This window comes from Panthera pardus, unplaced genomic scaffold, assembly GCF_024362965.1.
Source record: "Panthera pardus isolate Hobbes unplaced genomic scaffold, ASM2436296v1 HiC_scaffold_24, whole genome shotgun sequence".
NCBI lineage: Eukaryota > Metazoa > Chordata > Mammalia > Carnivora > Felidae > Panthera > Panthera pardus.
The window spans coordinates 34648621-34660791 of record NW_026526810.1 but is presented as its reverse complement, the minus strand read 5'-3'; positions in this window follow the sequence as shown (position 1 = coordinate 34660791).

Sequence of the window (12171 nt, the reverse complement as noted above, 5' to 3'; positions counted from 1 at the left end):
AGAGAACAAATCAGAGAACGCTGTGAACATGGGCCATTCTCTCTGTGTCTGAGAGCTCCCCCCCCCCCATCCCCAAGTGGGTGTAGAGGTCTCCAGGGCTGGCGGGGACTTGTCAGCTGGGCCCCACGAGGACTAGGATGTGTGGATCGACAGCCTCGAGTCAGGGCCAAGGCGGCCACCCTGTTCAAAGCCAGCTGCCGCAGTCTGCCCTGGGTGACACAGTTACTTGTAGGTGAAATGCAGCTCTCCCTGACATGGGTGCTCCCCCTCTGGGTTCTGCTCCCCAGCCTTGGTCCCAGACAGTGCCCCTGTCATTCCCGTTCTTGCCCTGGCCTGGTCCACCATGCTGACTTCCCTCCCAAAGGCCTGCCTTTTCCAAAGTGGGATGGGATTGAAAGTGATCCCTCGACACCCTCGCTCAGCGGCACAAGACAGAAGCCTGCAGCCGTCTATTTCTGCTTGAAGGAAGAGTGTGGGCCTGCTTAATCCAGCCCCTAGGAGATCCTCCCTGGCCGGTTGGATGGTTGGGAACCAGTCCGGGACCATCGTTCAGCTGCAGCCCGACTCTGGTGGTCTTCAGGGTGGTAATTCGGTGCATAGTTAGCTTCTCCGGGGCTTCTAACTGCTGCGCTGGGAGGTGATTGAATATCGCCTCATACATTAACTATGTGCAGGAGAAGGCCGTTCCAGCTCCATTACCCAACCCTCCACCTGTGGCCCCCTCCTTTCCTCACTGGCCATCTGGATTGACACCTTGATTGATTAACAAGGGCTCCGGTATATGGAGCTGCCACAAGCACTATGTGGGCAGGGGGCCCTGCTTGTAACCAGCCTGTCAGTCTATACTGAGTGTCCCTCCCCTCTTTGGAGACTTAGGCACACCATCCTGGCGTATTCATCAGAGCCCCTTCGTTTGTGAGCGCGTGTCTCCAGCTTAGGACTGTGCCACCCCGCCATCTGCTCCACATCCTGTAGAAGGGGCTTTGGCAAAGAGAATCACAATTCAGCAGTTTTGATAAACCCCCAGAGACGATCATCCCTGGGCCATTTCCCAGGGCAGGAAGTACCCGCCCCTACTTGTGCCTTGCAAAACTCAGCCGCAAAATAAAGGGTTGCTAGCTTGCAGACGAATTGGCACAGCTGGGAAAGAAAAGTGCAGATGGAGAGCGCCTCGTCTTTCCAAGTATCAGTGGGTAAAGAAGAAACGGCAAGCCGCTGCATCCAAAGCCTTTGGAGGAAGAAGAAAATAACTCAAAACTGTGAATTTGGGTTGAAGTGCAAAGGGCTGTTGCCTGGAGTTGGGCAGGAGGGGAGTAAGAGGAGGGAGGCTCGTATTTGCTGAGTCCCTGCCACGGATCAGAGGCTGGGCGGGCAATTTCCCGTGCATTCTCTCACCACAGCGTCGAGGCAGGTGTTTCTGCGGCCATTTGTCAGGTAAGGTGGCGCCATATGCAAAGCAGTGATTCAACAGTGGCTGTCTCGTTCCGAAGTCCACGGTCTGTCCGGTACCAGGTTCTCCCCCACCGCATTTCAGGCAAGCGGGGACGCTGAAAGGAGCTTAACTCATTCAAACAAAATCAGAACAAGAAACTTGAGAGCACGTGTCACCGAATAAAAATAGTTTGAATAATCTGTATTGAGTTGAGGGTCTCCCGAGGCATCCATCCAGGAGGGAGCAGTAATTGGGCCTAAGGACACATTGTGTTCAGTAAACCTATTCCCCCAAGTACCACAGCTGATGACATTGAACACTCCTACCACGACTATTGTACCTGAGGGGGATTGGACAGGGTCTAAAAGAGGCACACCACGGGCAGGTGAAAGGCAGGGAACTGAAACCGTGCCTTGTGGCCCTCGCCCTCATCTCTGAGACTCTGACGCCTCCTTAACCACGGTTTGGATGCACGAAGGGCAAGCAGGAAAAGGTTTGGTGGATCTTCTGCCCAGGGCCGTTTTAAATTTTATTTTTCTCGTTTCATTTAAGTATGATTAACATGGTGTTATATTAACATGATGTCAGGTGTACAACATAGTGATTCAACAGTTCTGTGCATTGCTCAGTCCTCCTTTGTTTCCCCGTCCCCCCCATCCACCTCCCCTTTGGTAACTACCCGTTTGTTCTCTTTGGTTAAGAGTCTGCTTTTTTGTTTGTCTCTTTGTTTGTTTGTGTCTTTCTTAAATTCCACATATGAGTGAAATCATATGTGTATTTGTCTTTTTCTGACTGACATATTTCACTTCTCATTATCCATCCATGCTGTTGCAAATGGTAAGATCTCACTTTTTTTTTATGGCTGAATAGTATTCTGTTATATTTATATGTATGTAACACATTTTATTTATCCATTCATCTGTGGATGAACACTTGAGTTGTTTCCATATCTTGGCTATTGTAAACAGTGCTGCAATAAACATAGGGGTGCATATAACTTCTCAAATTAGCATTTGTATTTTCTTTGCTAGTAAATACCCCGAGTGAGAGTTGCTGGGTCATATAATTCTATTTTTTATTTTTTTGAGGAAGCTCCATAGTGCTTTCCACAGTGGCTGCACTAATGTGCATTCCCACCAACAGTGCACAAGGGTTCCTTTTCCTCCACATCTTCACCAACACTTGCTATTTCTTGTGTTTTTTATTCCAGCCATTCCGGCAAGTATAAGGTGATACCACGTCGTGTAAACCTTCACGGTCTTGTAGAATCGCACTATCATGATTAATATGAGCAGTAACCATTGCAGTGGTCTAAATGTTTCCATCCTCCCGCAATTCATATGTTGACATCCTAACCCCCAGGGCACTGGCATTTGGAGGCGGGGCCTTTGGGAGGTAATCAGGTGATCAGGATGGATCTCTCAGGAATAGGATTGGTGCCCTTATAAAAGAGGCTCCATAGAGCTGACTTGCCTTCCTTCTGCCAAGCGAGGAAGTCAGCAACCTGGAAGAGGTTCCTCACGAGAACCCGACCGTGCTGGCACTCGGACATTGGACTTCCAGCCTCCAGAACTGTGAGCAATTTCTGTCGTTCATAAGCTACCCGGTCTGTGGTACTTCGTTTTGGCAACCCAAACAGACGTAAGGCATGCATTATTTTTCAGCTGCTCTGAAAGCAATCTGGGACCGTGTTGGGGGGACTTCAGCAGTGGTGGATGGTAGACAACTTGGCTTTGTGTGGTGGCGAAGGGCCGGAAGGAGAGGTACAGAGATTCCCAGAGCCCGAATGTTCTCCAGAGAACAGCAGATGGTATCTGAAGGCAGAGTGATATGCAGACTTGCCAACGGAGGAGACATGTGGAGGGAGAAGTGGGAAGGCATTCCGAATACTTCCCACTCCTACCCGCTCATGTAACTGGTCAGATATGTTGCCAAGTAAATAAAGCTCAGGAGTAGTTTACAGCAGCATTGTCCAATAGAACTTTCTGTGATAATGGAAGTGTTCTTTATCTGCACTGTCCAATATGGCGGCCATTAGCCACACATGGCTAGGGAGCACTGCAAGTGTGGTTAGTGTGACTGAGGAATCATATTTTTTTGTATTCCATTAATTGAAATTTTAAATAGCCACCTGTGAGGAGTGGCTCCCAGATGGGATGTCACAAAGAGGAAACTAACCTTACATTTAGAAAATTATGGAACGGAGGCCATGTCTGGAGAGGGTTAGCCTTAATCAGGCACCACATTGCAGCATAAATAACCCTGGGCATTTGAGACAAGGAAGGGAAATTCCAATAGAAGGTGTGTTGCTGAGGGGTGTATGAAGACAGCCTCACCAGCTCAAGTTTTTCCAGCAACAGCCGTATTCATTCGGCATCTGGAATTTGACCAGATAGGTGTGGCTCCAAGGTATGTGACTGACCTCCATACTTTATGCAAGCTCTGGGAGACACTGCTGTGCAGGGGGCAGTTTCACTTGACATGGAATCTTCTTGGATATCAGGCGCCTTCTATCCATGCCATTTGATTCCACAAACTGGGAGATTGCTACCCACTCCATTGTTTCCCTTGATCCTTGTATGTACCTCCCAGAGAGTAGCCACTCTGTGGTTTCTCATTCTTTCCTCCCTCCCTCCCTTCCTTCCTTCCTTCCTTCCTCCCTCCCTCCCTTCCTCCCTTCCTCCCTTCCTCCCTCCCTCCCTTCCTTCTTTCCTTCTTTCCTTTCTTCTTTCCTTCCTTCCTCCCTCCGTCCCTTCTTTCTTTCCTTCCTTCCTTCCTCCCTCCCTCCCTCCCTTCTTTCTTTCCTTCCTTCCTTCCTCCCTCCCTTCCCTCTTTCCTCCCTTCCTTCCTTCTTTCCTCCTTCCCTCCCTTCTTTCTTTCCTCCCTTCCTTCCTCCCTCCCTTCCCTCTTTCCTCCCTTCCTTCCTTCTTTCCTCCCTCCCTTCCTCCCTCCCTTCCTTCCTTCCTCCCTTCCTTCCTTCCTTCCTTCCTCCCTTCCTCCCTTCCTCCCTTCCTTCCTCCCTCCCTCCCTTCCTTCCTCCCTTCCTTCCTTCCTTCCTCCCTTCCTTCCTTCCTTCCTCCCTTCCTTCATTCCTTCCTTCCTTCCTTCCTTCTTCCCTCCCTTCCTTACTTCCTCCTTCCCTTCCTTCCTTCCTCCTTCCCTTCCTTCCTCCCTTCCCTTCCTTCCTCCCTTCCTTCCTTCCTTCCTTCCTCCCTTCCTTCCTTCCTTCCTCCCTTCCTTCCTTCCTTCCTTCCTCCCTTCCTTCCTCCCTCCCTTCCTTCCTTCCTTCCTTCCTCCCTTCCTCCCTTCCTTCCTTCCTTCCTTCCTTCCTTCCTTCCTCCCTGCCTTCCTCCCTCCCTCCCTTCCTCCCTCCCTTCCTCCCTCCCTCCCTCCCTCCCTTCCTTCCTCCCTCCCTCCCTTCTTTCCTTCCTTCCTTCCTTCCTTCCTTCCTTCTCTAAAACACTTTGGATGCAGTGGAATGGGATTCATTCACAGGCCCCAAATTTTGCCTTGTAGGCCCCATTATCCTAGCAACAGCCTCTCTCATTTAATATCTCTGTCATCTTTGCCTGAGGCTTACAATTGCAGTTATAGAAACCAGTTTTTGTTTTCTTTTTAGACCCATACAGGGTGCAATCCACAGAGCATCTTAGAAATCAACGTGTCCAGATTCCTTATGTCCTGTATGTTGTGAAGGAAGCTCAGAGAGCAAGGCTCACCCTGTGAAAGAGTGGGAGGGGAGGGATTAGAAACTGCACATGACATACCCAGGCCCTCCCCATCCAGGCACTGCTCACCCTCCCTGGCTCAGCTGGAGCTTCAGTGTTTGTCAGCTTCTCATGTGTTTTCTACGGTCTCTGGTCTCCTCAAAAAGATACTCTTCACCCTGTGTGCAGGGATGCAGCTCAAAGACTTAGAATCCCAGCATAATCTTCGTGCGTTATCCAACCTCCCAGGCACCAGTGGAAGTTAGCCACAGAAGAATCACCCTCCCCACTGTGTTCCATCCAGAGCTTTCTCTTTTACAGTGCTAATAATCGAGGACAGCCTTCTCAGACTGCAACGTGCGTACACATCTCCTTGGGAGCTTGGTAGATACACATGCAGATTCACTGGGACTGGCACGAGGCCCAAGACTCAGCAGTGCTAACAAGATCCCAGATGATGCTGAGGCTGCCGGTCCATGGACCACACTCTGAGTAGTGAGGCTCTACACTCATGCTCTGGTCCTAGAGAGCTGGAGCTGAAAGGAGCTGTCAGAGGTCCGGTTCTCTCCAAGCAGAGCCTGAGCCAGGGATTCTTGTAGAAGTGCCCTCTAGAGAAATTTGGAAGAGCGTGTAGGATGAGACCAGGGAAGAAACTAAGCACAGGGGTGGTGCAGAAGAACGCTAACCTCAGTCTGATCCTCAGGGCAGCTCTGGAACGCAAGTGATACCGCGACGGTATTCCACCCTGAGGCGGGAGAGCCAGGGTTTTGCCCCACCGTCAGTCGGTCATTGGCCATGGGCTGCCGCAGGGAGAAAGGCAGAACCTCCCTGTATGGCCAGGCATTAGTGGCTCCCATTTGGTCAAGGAAAAGTATACAAGTGTGAGCCATCAGCATCCAACACTGACAGCCCCTGGGAGTTGCATACTTCCATGGTATAGGGATCTGGCAGGCCACCAACCGTCTACTCCAAAGGCCTAAAAGTCTTCCAGGCCACCTGCCCCATCCCCACTCATTTTCATATCAGAGATTTTACCTTTGAAAGTATGTACATGGGGTCACCCGGATGGCTCCGTCGGTTAAGCAACTGACTTCCGCTCAGGTCCTGATCTCACGGTCTGTGAGTTCGAGCCCCGCGTTGGGCTCTGTGCTGACAGCTCAGAGCCTGGAGCCTGCTTCGGATTCTGTGTCTCCCTCTCTCTCTGCCCCTCCCCTGCCCATGCTCTGTCTCCCTCTCTCTCAAAAATAAACAAACATTAAAAACACTGTGTATATCTGTCTCAAACATAAAAAAATATGTATATGTACATAAAAAAAGAAAACTAGAGCTATATATATATATACTAAACCGTTCATAGTGATAATCTCAAGTTGACTTCCCTGCATTTTTCTGTATCTTTCAAACTCCCCACAGTGAACACACGTTAATATCCAGCAACAAAGTAAACCATGGATACCCTAGCTCAGGATCTTAGAAACATTTTTATTTATTTAATAACTATTGATTGTCTATTATGATCATATAGTTGTCTGGTTGTAATCAATTGTTCATAATGCAATACTAATGACAGAGCAGTCTGGAAAGCATTCTGTAGCAAAGAGAAATTATAGGCTCTTTGGTATGATTTTCAGTTTGAATTTATTTACTTGTGTTTTATTTTTGTCCAATTCTTTGAACATTGCTCATATCCATAACAAAAGCCCTGGTAACAGGAACAGCCCATTCATCAACCCCTGGCTTAGCAATGTGAATGCCTGTGCTTGACAAGGGTCTCAGCAGAAGGGCAAACAGAACTCAGACCTCCCACCTGATGCTGGTTCGCGGAGGCCACACAGCCTGTCCATGTGCCAGGAGCCATTTTCATTTTGAGGGTTTCCTCTTTTTCTTTATTTGCACTACCTAATTAAGCAATCAAGTTAATTGAGATTAATGACTGGCTATTTAATAGGGATTAATAAATTGCCAAAATTCCCTTGGGTTTGGGAACCCAGCTCTGGGCTGCTGAAAGTTGGAGATGTGGTGACTGAGTCTCAGCCCTCAGCCTCTCTGGGTTTATTTTTTTGTTTCTTGTTTTTATTTTTTATGTTTTTAATTCCGGTATAATTAACATACAGTGTTATAGTAGTTTCCGGTGTACAATATAGTGATTCATCAATTGTCTACATCACTCAGTGCTCTTCGTGATAAGTCTACCCTCAATCCCCTTCACCTGTTTCACCCATCCCCCCCCCCCATCCACCTCCCCTCTGATAACGGTCAGTTTATTCTCTAAAGTTAAGAGTCTGTTTTTGCGTTTGTCTCTTTTTTCTTTGTTCCTTGGTTTTCTTTTCTTTTCTTTTTTTTTTAATGTTTATGTATTTTGAGAGAGAATGAGCAGGGGAGGGGCAGAGAGAGAGGGAGAGAGAGAATTCCAAGCAGGCTGCATGCCGTCAATGCAGAGCCTGGTGTGGGGCTCAGACTCACCAACCATGAGATCAGGACCTGGGCCCAAACCACAACTCAGATGCTTAACTGACTGAGCCACCCAGGCATCACTTTCTTTGTTTTGTTTCTTAAATTCTACTTATGGATGAAATCATATGGTATTTGTCTTTCTCTGACTGATTTATTTTATTTAGCATTATATTCTCTAGATCCATCCATGTTGCTGCAAATGGCAAGGTTTCGTTCTTTTTTATGACAGAAAAATATCTATCTATAGATAGATAGATAGATAGATAGATTTCACATCTTCTTTATTCATCTATTGATGGACACTTAGGTTGCTTCCATAATTTGACTGTTGTAAATAATGCTACAATAAACATAGGGGTGCTTGTATCCCTTCCAAGTTAGTGTTTTTGTATTCTTTGGATAAATACCCAGTAGTGTGATTACGGGATCATAGGATAGTCCTATTTTTAATTTTTTTTTTTAAGGAACCTCCATATTGTTCTCCACAGTGGCTGCACCAGTTTGCATTCCCACCAACAGTGTGGGAGGGTTCCTTTTTCTCTACATCCTCACCAACTCTTGTTGTTTCTTGTGGTTTGTTTTTGGTTTTTTTTTTTGTTTTTTTTTTTTTTTTTTTTAGCCATTCTGGCTCATGTGAGGTGATATCTCATTGTAGTTGTGATTTGCATTTCCCTGATGATGAGTGATGTTGAGCATCTTTTCGTATGTCTGTTTGCCATCTGTACATCTTCTTTGGAGAAATGTCTGTTTATGTCTTCTGCCCATTTCTAAATTGGATTATTTGGGGTTTTTTTGGTGTTGAGTTGTATAAGATACTAACCCCTTATTGGATATTTCATTTGCGAATATCTTCTCCTGTTCAGGAGGTTATCCTTTTGTTTTGTTGATTGTGGCTTTTGCTGTGCAGAAGCTTTTAATTTTGGTGTAGTCCCAATAGTTTATTTTTGTTTTTGTTTCCCTTACCCCAGGGAATATCTGGGGAAAATGTTGCTATGGCTGAAGTCATAGGATTTGTATGATTTCAGGTCTCATATTTAGGTCTTGAATCTATCTAGAGTTTATTTTTGTGTATGGTATAAGAAAGTGGTCTAATTCAATTCTTTAGCATATGGCTGTCCAGTTTTTTCCACTACCATTTATTGAAGAGACTTTTTTCCAATGCATATTCTTGCCTCCTTTGTCAGAGATTAATTGACCGTATAATTGTGGGTTTATTTCTGAGCTCTGTATTCTGTTCCATTGATCTATGTGTCTATTTCTGTGACAGTACCATACTATTTTGATTACTATAGCTTTGTAGTATATCTTGAAATTTGGGATTGTGAGTTTTGCTCTTTCTTTTTTCAATGTTTCTTTGGCTGTTCAGGCTCTCTGGTGGTTCCACATAAATTTTAGGATTATTTGCTCTAGTTCTGTGAAAAAATGCTATTGGTATTTTGATAGGGATTACATTAAATGTGTAGATTGCTTTGGGTAATATGGACATTTAACAGTATTTGTTCTCCCAGCATGGACTATCTTTCCATGTGTCTGTGTCATCTTCAATTTCTTTCACCAGTGTTTTATAGTTTTCAGTTTATAGTCCTTCACCTCCTTGGTTAAGTTTATTCCTAGGTATTTTATTATTTTGGGTGGAATTGTAAGTGGGACTGTTTTCTTAATTTCTCTTTCTGCCAACTCAGAATTGGTGTATCGAATCACAATGCATTTCTGTGTATTGATTTTGTATCCTGCGACCTTACTGACTTGATCTATCAGTTCTGATAGTTTTTTGGTGGAGTCCTTTGGGTTTTGTATATATGGTACCAAGTCATCTGCAAATAGTGAAAGTTTTACCTCTTCTGTTACCCATTTGGATGTTGGGCCTCTTTGTTTTGTCTCACCGCTCAGGCCTTCCAGAAGCAGTGGAAGAAGGGCAGAAAGGGCCGGGGGGCGGGAAAGCTGCCGGGTTCTCCCTGCCTTCAGCATTGCTTTCTGGGGGGCGAGGGCCTCCAGCTCCTGCCCATGCCACAGCCAGTTGCTTCTCTGAGCCAGGCAGAGTGCCCCCACATCCAGAGCCTGGGCCCCCAGCTCATGTGTGTGCCTCATGGGGCTGGACTCCTGCTGCGCGATAAGGACACTCCCAGTCCTAACTGCTTCTGGGTCTCATGGTCTCAATGCTGGATCTCTCTTAGAACCCCTTGGCAGAGCTTGTGAAAAGTACTGATGTCCCAGCCACACCCCAGAGGTTTTTATTTAAGTGGTCTCATGACTGGGGGACCCTTTTTTGTGAAAGTTCCCCAGATAAGTCTAATGTGCAGACATTGATGATGAGATCAAGGAGTATTTTTAAGCAAGCCAGGGTGAAAGAAAGAAATGGAACCGTAGCCACTAATAAAGCACTGGGGGGTTATCAGGCTGAGGGGGAACTGGGCAATCAGAGCAGGGTGGGAGACGCTCCAAACGGTGGCTGCCCCTCTCTGGTGTGTCTGTTGTGGAAGAACTTGGGGTGTTTTTTCTCATTCCCAGTGGAAAAAGAACCACTGCATTTTCCTGCCCTTTGTTATCTTGACTGATTCCCTCGACTCTCAGCAGAGGCCTCACAGAGACAGGGACACTTGTCTCCGGCACACCACTACCAGGCTGCACTCTTTGATGAAGGGAAGGCTGCACCCCGCTGCCACCTGGCCCCCTTGCCCGGTGGCCGCATCCCTGCCCTGCCCGCAGTCACTCAGCCAGCACGTGTGCTGTGGACAGCAGAGCCCGACTCCGGGGAGCGGGGTACTTGGACCTGCCAGCCAGGTGTGGATTCTAGCATTACCAGACCCTGGCCTTTTCCTCCTCCTCCGTCCTCCTACCCCCTCCCCGCAAACAACAGAGGCTTCACAAAACCTACCTGTGTGTCTCTGGGGTCAGAGACCTTTGGGAAGAGGTAGGAGCTGTGCCTGCAGAACTGAATGGACAGGGAAAGCTACCCTGACGGCTGTCGGGAGAAGGAAAGAACTATCCTGAAAGGGAGAGGGAACGGTGAGAGGAAAGTTCCGGAGGGTTTGGGGGGGACTTGGCGGATCGGTGAGAGATCTTGGCCCAGCCGCCCTGCTCTGATGAGGGGGCGGGGGCAGATAGGCGTGAGCACACAGCAGTCAACGTTTTGCTGTGTTTCACAGACACGTGATCCTCCTGGATGTTTTTCGAGAGACGGCAGAAGCAATTTAAGTTGCTTTTCGGTGATAAGTGGATATAGGGCCGCTGTGGACTTCTGGATGTAACTAACGCCTTGTGAACGGAAACTGCAGCTCAAACCAGGAGTCCCCAGTTTGCTCGGGGACACGGGCGTCTCCCAGGTGTAGGTGAGGACTGAACTGATGACACGTGTACAGATGCCCAGGTGCACGGTGCCTGCCACCCAAAGGCAGGTGCTCGCTGAGTGCCCGATCTCACTACCCCCTCCCACACCCATCGTTCCCTAAGCTGATCCCGCGGAGCCACGTTTTAGCCTAACTGCACAACACAGGATGTATTTCTTTCAGGGGTGACTCTGAGAGTGAGCCATCCAGGCCCTGGAAACTGATGCAGGTTTTGTGGGGTCCTAGGAAATGACTTAAGGACAGTTGGGACCTCGCGGGGGGTGGGTCCAGTCACACACAGCCAGTGTTGTAGTATGAGGCTTGCAGGCAATTTACTCTGTGTGCGAGCATCTCTGGCAGGGGCAGACCCCCCACACCCCCCACCTCACAACTTCCTGTGTGTGGGCTTCCTGGGTGACCTCTTTGGCCACCACTCCTGGTCAGCCCTCACCCTGTCCCCTTACCCGATGTGCTCTGACTCTCCTTGCAGGCTGGGCCTTGGCTGCAGGACTGGCGTTGTGGGAGGAGGTGGCGCATTGCCAATGGTCCCTCGGAGGATGGTGTCTGTAATTTGGCCTGGAGAGGGTGGCCTTCCAGATGCAGACGGTTTTGACTTGGATGCAAGCAGAATTACAAAGAGTCATAAAAGGAGCCTACTATTTGGGCTGAAACCCTGCCAACACAGTCTGGTCCCAGCCCTGGATTTTTTCTAGAAAGAAATACTTGGGAAGTCAAAATCCCTAATACCAGTTGGCAGTGGCCTGAGGGACTACCCCCTGCTTGGCTCCCCAGATTCATCCTCTGCCCCCACCATGTCCCGGCGCCCACATTGGCCCTCCTGGGCTCCTCAGACTGACTCAGCTCTCCACCCCTCCCAGCCTTTGCCACACAGGGTTTATTTTGCCCGGAAGCTCTCCTCCCAGCACTCACCCTTTGCCTGGCCACCTCATGCTCTTGTCCGAAGTCCCACTTAAACATCACTTCTCCGGGGAAGCCCCCCTGACATCACCCTCCAGAAGAGTCTGGAAGCCCTAATGTGCTCGCTCTCAGCACCCACCCCACCCCTTCACTGTACCTACCACTGGTCCAGTCCCATCCCTATTTGGGCAATTACTTCACACCCTTCTCCCCTGTCAGTCTGCATTCTCCACAGAGACAGGAACCATGACTGTTCTGCTCACCAATGCATCTGAGAGCTGGCCCAGGGCTGGCACATGGCAGGCACTCAGCACATTTGTTGAATACATGAATG